The sequence below is a fragment of the Macaca nemestrina genome, chromosome 2 (genome assembly GCF_043159975.1).
Source record: "Macaca nemestrina isolate mMacNem1 chromosome 2, mMacNem.hap1, whole genome shotgun sequence".
NCBI classification, from domain to species: domain Eukaryota; kingdom Metazoa; phylum Chordata; class Mammalia; order Primates; family Cercopithecidae; genus Macaca; species Macaca nemestrina.
The window spans coordinates 174,469,194-174,474,877 of record NC_092126.1 but is presented as its reverse complement, the minus strand read 5'-3'; the positions used below and the strand labels follow the sequence as shown (position 1 = coordinate 174,474,877).

The 5,684-nt window shown below is 38.9% G+C and overlaps 1 pseudogene; it reads left to right on the top strand.

Annotated features, from left to right (window-relative positions):
• The first annotated feature begins 1,928 nt into the window (after window positions 1-1,928).
• On the top strand, window positions 1,929-2,027 carry LOC112425888 (U6 spliceosomal RNA; annotated as a pseudogene).
• The last annotated feature ends 3,657 nt before the right edge of the window (window positions 2,028-5,684 follow it).

Here is a 5,684-nt window from a genome sequence, read left to right as displayed (position 1 = left end):
AGGAGGAGTGGTGAGGGCTGAAAAACTTCCTATTGGGTTCTATGTTCACTAGCACTATGTATCACTAAGAGATCTAGGTGATGGAATCAATAAAAGACCAAACCTCAGCACTCCACAATATACCCTGTAACAAACCTGCACATATACCGCCTGAATTTAAAATAAAAATGACAATAAAAAATCAAATAATAAAGTAAATATTAAACAAAAGTTACTTCCTTTTCAAATTCTAAGATACGTGTAATAATTGAAAATATAAGAACCTGGCTGGGCACGGTGGCTCATCCCTGTAATCCCAGCACTTTTGGAGGCTGAGGCAGGCAGATAACCTGAGGTCAGGAGTTTGAGACCAGCCTGGCCTACATGGTGAAACCCCAGCTCTACTAAAAATACAAAAATTGGCTAGGCATGGTGGCGGGCACCTGTAATCCCAGCTACTAAGGAGGCTGAGGCAGGAGAATTACTTGAACCCAGAAGGCAGAGGTCACAGTGAGCCAAGATCACACCACTGCACTCTAGCCTGGGCGACAAAGTGAAACTCTATCTGAAAAAAAAAAGAAAGAAAAAAGAAAATATGAGAACCTAAGATACAAATATCTAACCATTATATTAACATGAGCTTTTTAAACAACTTTTCCTCTTGCTCACTTCGGCAGCACGTATACTAAAATTGGAACTGATGCAGGATTTTTCTTGCCCCTTCCCTGGACTCCCAACAGGGACTTTCCCCTCTACTTCGCCCACCACGCTCAGCCCCTTGCAGAAGGGAGCACATAAGTGAGTGAGTGAGTGTGGGATCTGGCCAGCTGCTCTGGGTGCTGACACAGGAGCAAGCTCCGTGTGGAACCCGCGGCCAGACTAAGCATGTTGCCTCAGGGGGAATGCAGGCACTCAGGTGAAGGTGCTTTCAACCCTGAAGCTCCAGAGGAGGTGTTACAGTGCTCTTTTAGTTCCACCATCCACAGTCCAACAACAGAGGTGAGTTAGCAGCTCGTTTGGCCCCTTGCCTCATTGCATAGGATGGCTGCCCTCTGCTGGCGAGGGCAAAGGGCCAGTATGACAGCCTTTCTGGGTACTCATACTTGGTGGGTCCCAAGCTCTTGTCCAGAGTCCAAGAAGCATGAGGTCATGTGGATTATTATTATTTTTTTTTTATTTTTTTTTTTATTTTTTTTTGAGACGGAGTCTCGCTCTGTCTCCCAGGCTGGAGTGCAGTGGCCGGATCTCAGCTCACTGCAAGCTCCGCCTCCCGGGTTCACGCCATTCTCCTGCCTCAGCCTCCCGAGTAGCTGGGACTATAGGCGCCCGCCACCTCGCCCGGCTAGTTTTTTGTATTTTTTAGTAGAGACGGGGTTTCACCGTGTTAGCCAGGATGGTCTTGATCTCCTGACCTCGTGATCCGCCCGTCTCGGCTTCCCAAAGTGCTGGGATTACAGGCGTGAGCCACGGCGCCCGGCCGGTCATGTGGATTATTAAAGGATGGTGAAGGTGGAGAATTTTACTGAGCAATGAAAAGAGCTCTCAGCAGAGAGGGGAGCTGGAGAGGGGATGAAAAGGGCAGGTCATCTTTCCCAAAGTTAGGCTGTCTCTTCCCTGAAGTCAGGCTGTCTTCTCCTCTACCAACTGAATCTGGGGTCTTTATAGGCACAAGATGGGAAGTACATGCTGATTGGCTTGTGAGTATGCAAAAAAGGTTAAAGCAAAGACAACACTCAATGATGGGCATGACAGTGTAGAAAACCAATTAGGAAAGGGTAGATATACGTGAAATAGGTGAAGGATGGGGATCAGTCAGAGGAAAGCGTGCCAAACAGGAAGACAGGTTCTCAATCCAGTCTGAGGATTTAACTGTTAGCTTAGCTTTCAGGCTTTAAACTGTCTTCTGCTTAGAGGTGGGGTTTCACTGGGGACCCTCCCCTTTCCGCTTGGGCATTTGGCTGCCTTCTGTCACTCTCAGAACAAAACAGAGATTATCATGGCCCCTACACAAGGATGGCATGCAGATTCATGAAATGTTCCATTAAAAAAAAGTAAAAATAAATAAAACAATTTTTTTTAATTTTTTTTAATGGACAATAATTATACACAGTGATATTTTGATACATATGATGTATAGTGATCAGATCAGGATAATTAGCATATCCCTCATCTCAAACATTTATCATTTCCTTAAAACATCAATACATCTCTGACTGGCTATAGTAGTCAATTTGGATAGATAGAGGTTCTATTTCAATGGATGAAATACATAGGCTTTTGGAAAATCCTGAGTAGTGGAGAGGTTTTTTTTCTTTTATAATCTGAGTGGAGATTTCTTTTGATCTGAGAGGACAGCAAAGATCTGGTTAAAAGTTTGCATGAGAATATATATCAATTCTTTAAAAAGCAAAGATTTTATTGATAAGATGGTTTCTAGAGAGAAATGCATTTCTCTCAAGAGAAGATTGTACAGCCTTATAATTGTTTCCATTCACATGGAACAACTCCAGCTGCTTTCAAAAATCAACAAATGATAAGCAGAAGGAAGATGGAAAGAAAACAACAGAATTTTTGCTATGTCCAACTGATAAACACTGGATTGCCTATAAACTACGTTAAGCATAATTAAGCACAGAATTAACATCGTTTGTAATGCAATGAAAAAAGGCAGCTGAGACAAATGAAAAAGATCGCCAATACATTGCTTTGATGATCTAAATCAACACTGCCAAGTTATTTATTTACAAAAAATATGAACAAAGGGCCAAACAATTAATTTTCCTTCTGGATGCATGTGCATAGGCTATGGCTAAAGGTTCAAAGAAATTTTCATCCTGTTATTCATCAAGTTTGTTAAATCTTAACCTTCCATGAACCATGCCCATCAGTGTATCTAATTACCTAGAATGAGTCAAAAAAACAGTCCTAACCTTATAGTTCTTAGTTACAGCATCATGGGCAAGAGTTGAATGTTTTTAATAAAACTTTCAGGCCCCTATTTATGATAGAAGTCAAAAATTATTTGATGTTTCCAGTGTTTTAAGTATGGTGCAAGTACTTGAAATATGTCATTCATTCACTCAACAAACATTTACTAAGACTATACTTTTGATAGGCAGATACCCTATTAAGTGTTAGAGATATGAGTTATAAATTTCTCACAGTCTAGTGGGAGTGACAGGCATATACAGATGCAATTTTAATACAATAAGAAATGCAGCGATAGCATAGAATTCTGATGTGGAGTGGCAAGTAGGTGGGGAGTGGTGGCAATTTGCACAGACAAAAGATATTTTACTTTACCTTGTGAGAGAAGCGAGTCAAGAATACTTTCTTAGAGGAGATGATGACTACATTGAGATCTCAAGGAGGAACTGGATCGATTTTCATTAAAATCTTCATTAGTAGATATCATAATTTTCTCCATTTTATAGGGGAGGAAATGGACATACTCTGACTCAGAACTGATCAGTGGCAGAACCAACATTTTGAACCCAAGCCTACCTGATCCCGATGTCACACATTTTCCAACATACTGTATTTTAACTTCTGGTAATAGAAAAGTTGAAAGTGGAAGAAAATACTCTATATTGAGCTCCAAGTCATAAAATCTTTTTACCATTACCGATCTGACCTAGCAATTCCAGCACAACCTTCCCTTCTTACAATTTTTCCCATGTTCAGCTAAGAAAATATCGTTGCTGGCTTGTATTTCTACCATATACTCTTAGAAATTCTCGTGAAAAGCCAAGACATAGTTATTTTGGAGAGGAATAGGTATGAAAACCTAAAACTGTCAGTAAGAACAGAGGACGTTCTATTAAAATTTTTTTAATAAGTGGCCAGGTGCTGTGGCTCACGCCTGTAATCCCAACACTTTGGGAAGCCAAGACGGGAGGATCGCTTGAAACCAGAAGTTCAAGACCAGCGTGAGCAACATGGTGAAACCCCATCTCTACAAAAAATACAAAAATTAACCAGGCTTGGTGGTGTATGCCTGTGGGCCCAGCTACTCAGGAAGCTGAAGTGGGAGAATCACCTGAGCTCAGGAAGTCAAGGCTACAGTGAGCCGTGATCATGCCACTGCACTCCAGCCTGGGCAACAGAGTGAAACCCTGCCTCAAAAAAAAAAAAAAAAATTGTAAAAGTGCCTGGAAAAATTTTTTGTGAGATGGAGGTGCAACAGCCTGAAGATCTTCCAGAATATGGAATTTATTTACCTCTTCACTATAGTGCAGAAAAGGAGTTTCTTGATCATTTGCCTACCCCTATGAAAGAATTGGGGCACAGTTTTATTTTCGACCTACTATATTATCAAATTGAAAAAGACTAAATAAGAACTTTAGAAAATTAGGAGCCATCCTGATTACCAATTGCCAGCAGTTCATGCTACTTCAGATTTAGCCATCCATGAAAGAACACTAAAATATATCATTGACATTACCATTACCATTTACGCATAAAACATGAGATTGGGAGTAATCTACAGATCAGTTCATTTAGCAGATATTTATTGGTGACCTACTATGTGCCCAGCAATGTTCTGCCCACTAAGAATTTAGTGTCAAGCAAATTGTAGTACCTGCCCTTAGGAGACAATCAAGCAATTAGAATATAAATGCATAGAGTCCAGCCTACTCATTTTACCCATGTGGAAATAGATGATAAGAACATTAGTTTGTCTAACTCTCTTTATTCACTGTTGGTGAAAGGAAAATTGATACAGCCTTTTTTGGAAGACAATTTGGAAATGCATCCCAAATTTGAAAATGTTCTTAGTTTTTGACATGGCTATGCTAAACAGGAATTTATTTTTCAGATGTACATGCAGAAGATCCAAAGATATGTGTCTGATGATATTCTTACAGCATTACTCATATTATGGACATATTGGGAACAATCTAAAAGTCTATCAATAAAGGATTGACTGAATGACATATTGTACAGGAATTTACAAGATGAAGTCAATTTGACATAATGTAAACATGGGAAGACATTCAAAACCAATTGATATATGGAACAAAAGGTATAAAACAGCTTGGATAATATGGTTCTTTCTTAGCTTAAAAAAGAGAAAAACACTACAAACACATGTTTGGAAAAATAAATACTGTGGAAATTAATACCAAATGATAAGCAATGGTTAATAAAGTAGCTACAGATAATTTTCACTTTTATGTTGTATATCTCTATAATGTTGTATTGGACATTTTTTTTTAATGAGGTCTTGGTATATTGCCTGGGCTAGTCTGTCTTGAACTCCTGGGCTCAAGCAATCTTCCTGTCTCAGCCTCCTGAGTAGCTGAGATTACAGAAGAGTGCCACCATGACTAGCTCTTTTTTTCATTCTTTAAAAAAGGAGAATGTTCAACTAAATTGATATAATCTATAAACATTTTTTCTCTTAAAAAATATTAGACTTTTTAACTTTCTGGGCTTTTATATCTATGAAAGTACTTTGAAAACTACAAAGCCTTAGGCAAATTATGGGATTATTTCTTTGTATTAATTATCAATAATACATATATTGGAGCACTCTGGAAAAGAATATGCTTATGCAGAAAAGATTTTACACTATTAAAATAGCATTAAAAATTAGAATAACAGCATTGCTTTATAGTTTCTTACAAGCATTCTTTAACTTTAGTTCAGGTCTCTTGAGTCCTAATCCAGTTCTCTTTTTATGCACTTTCTTGCCATATGGG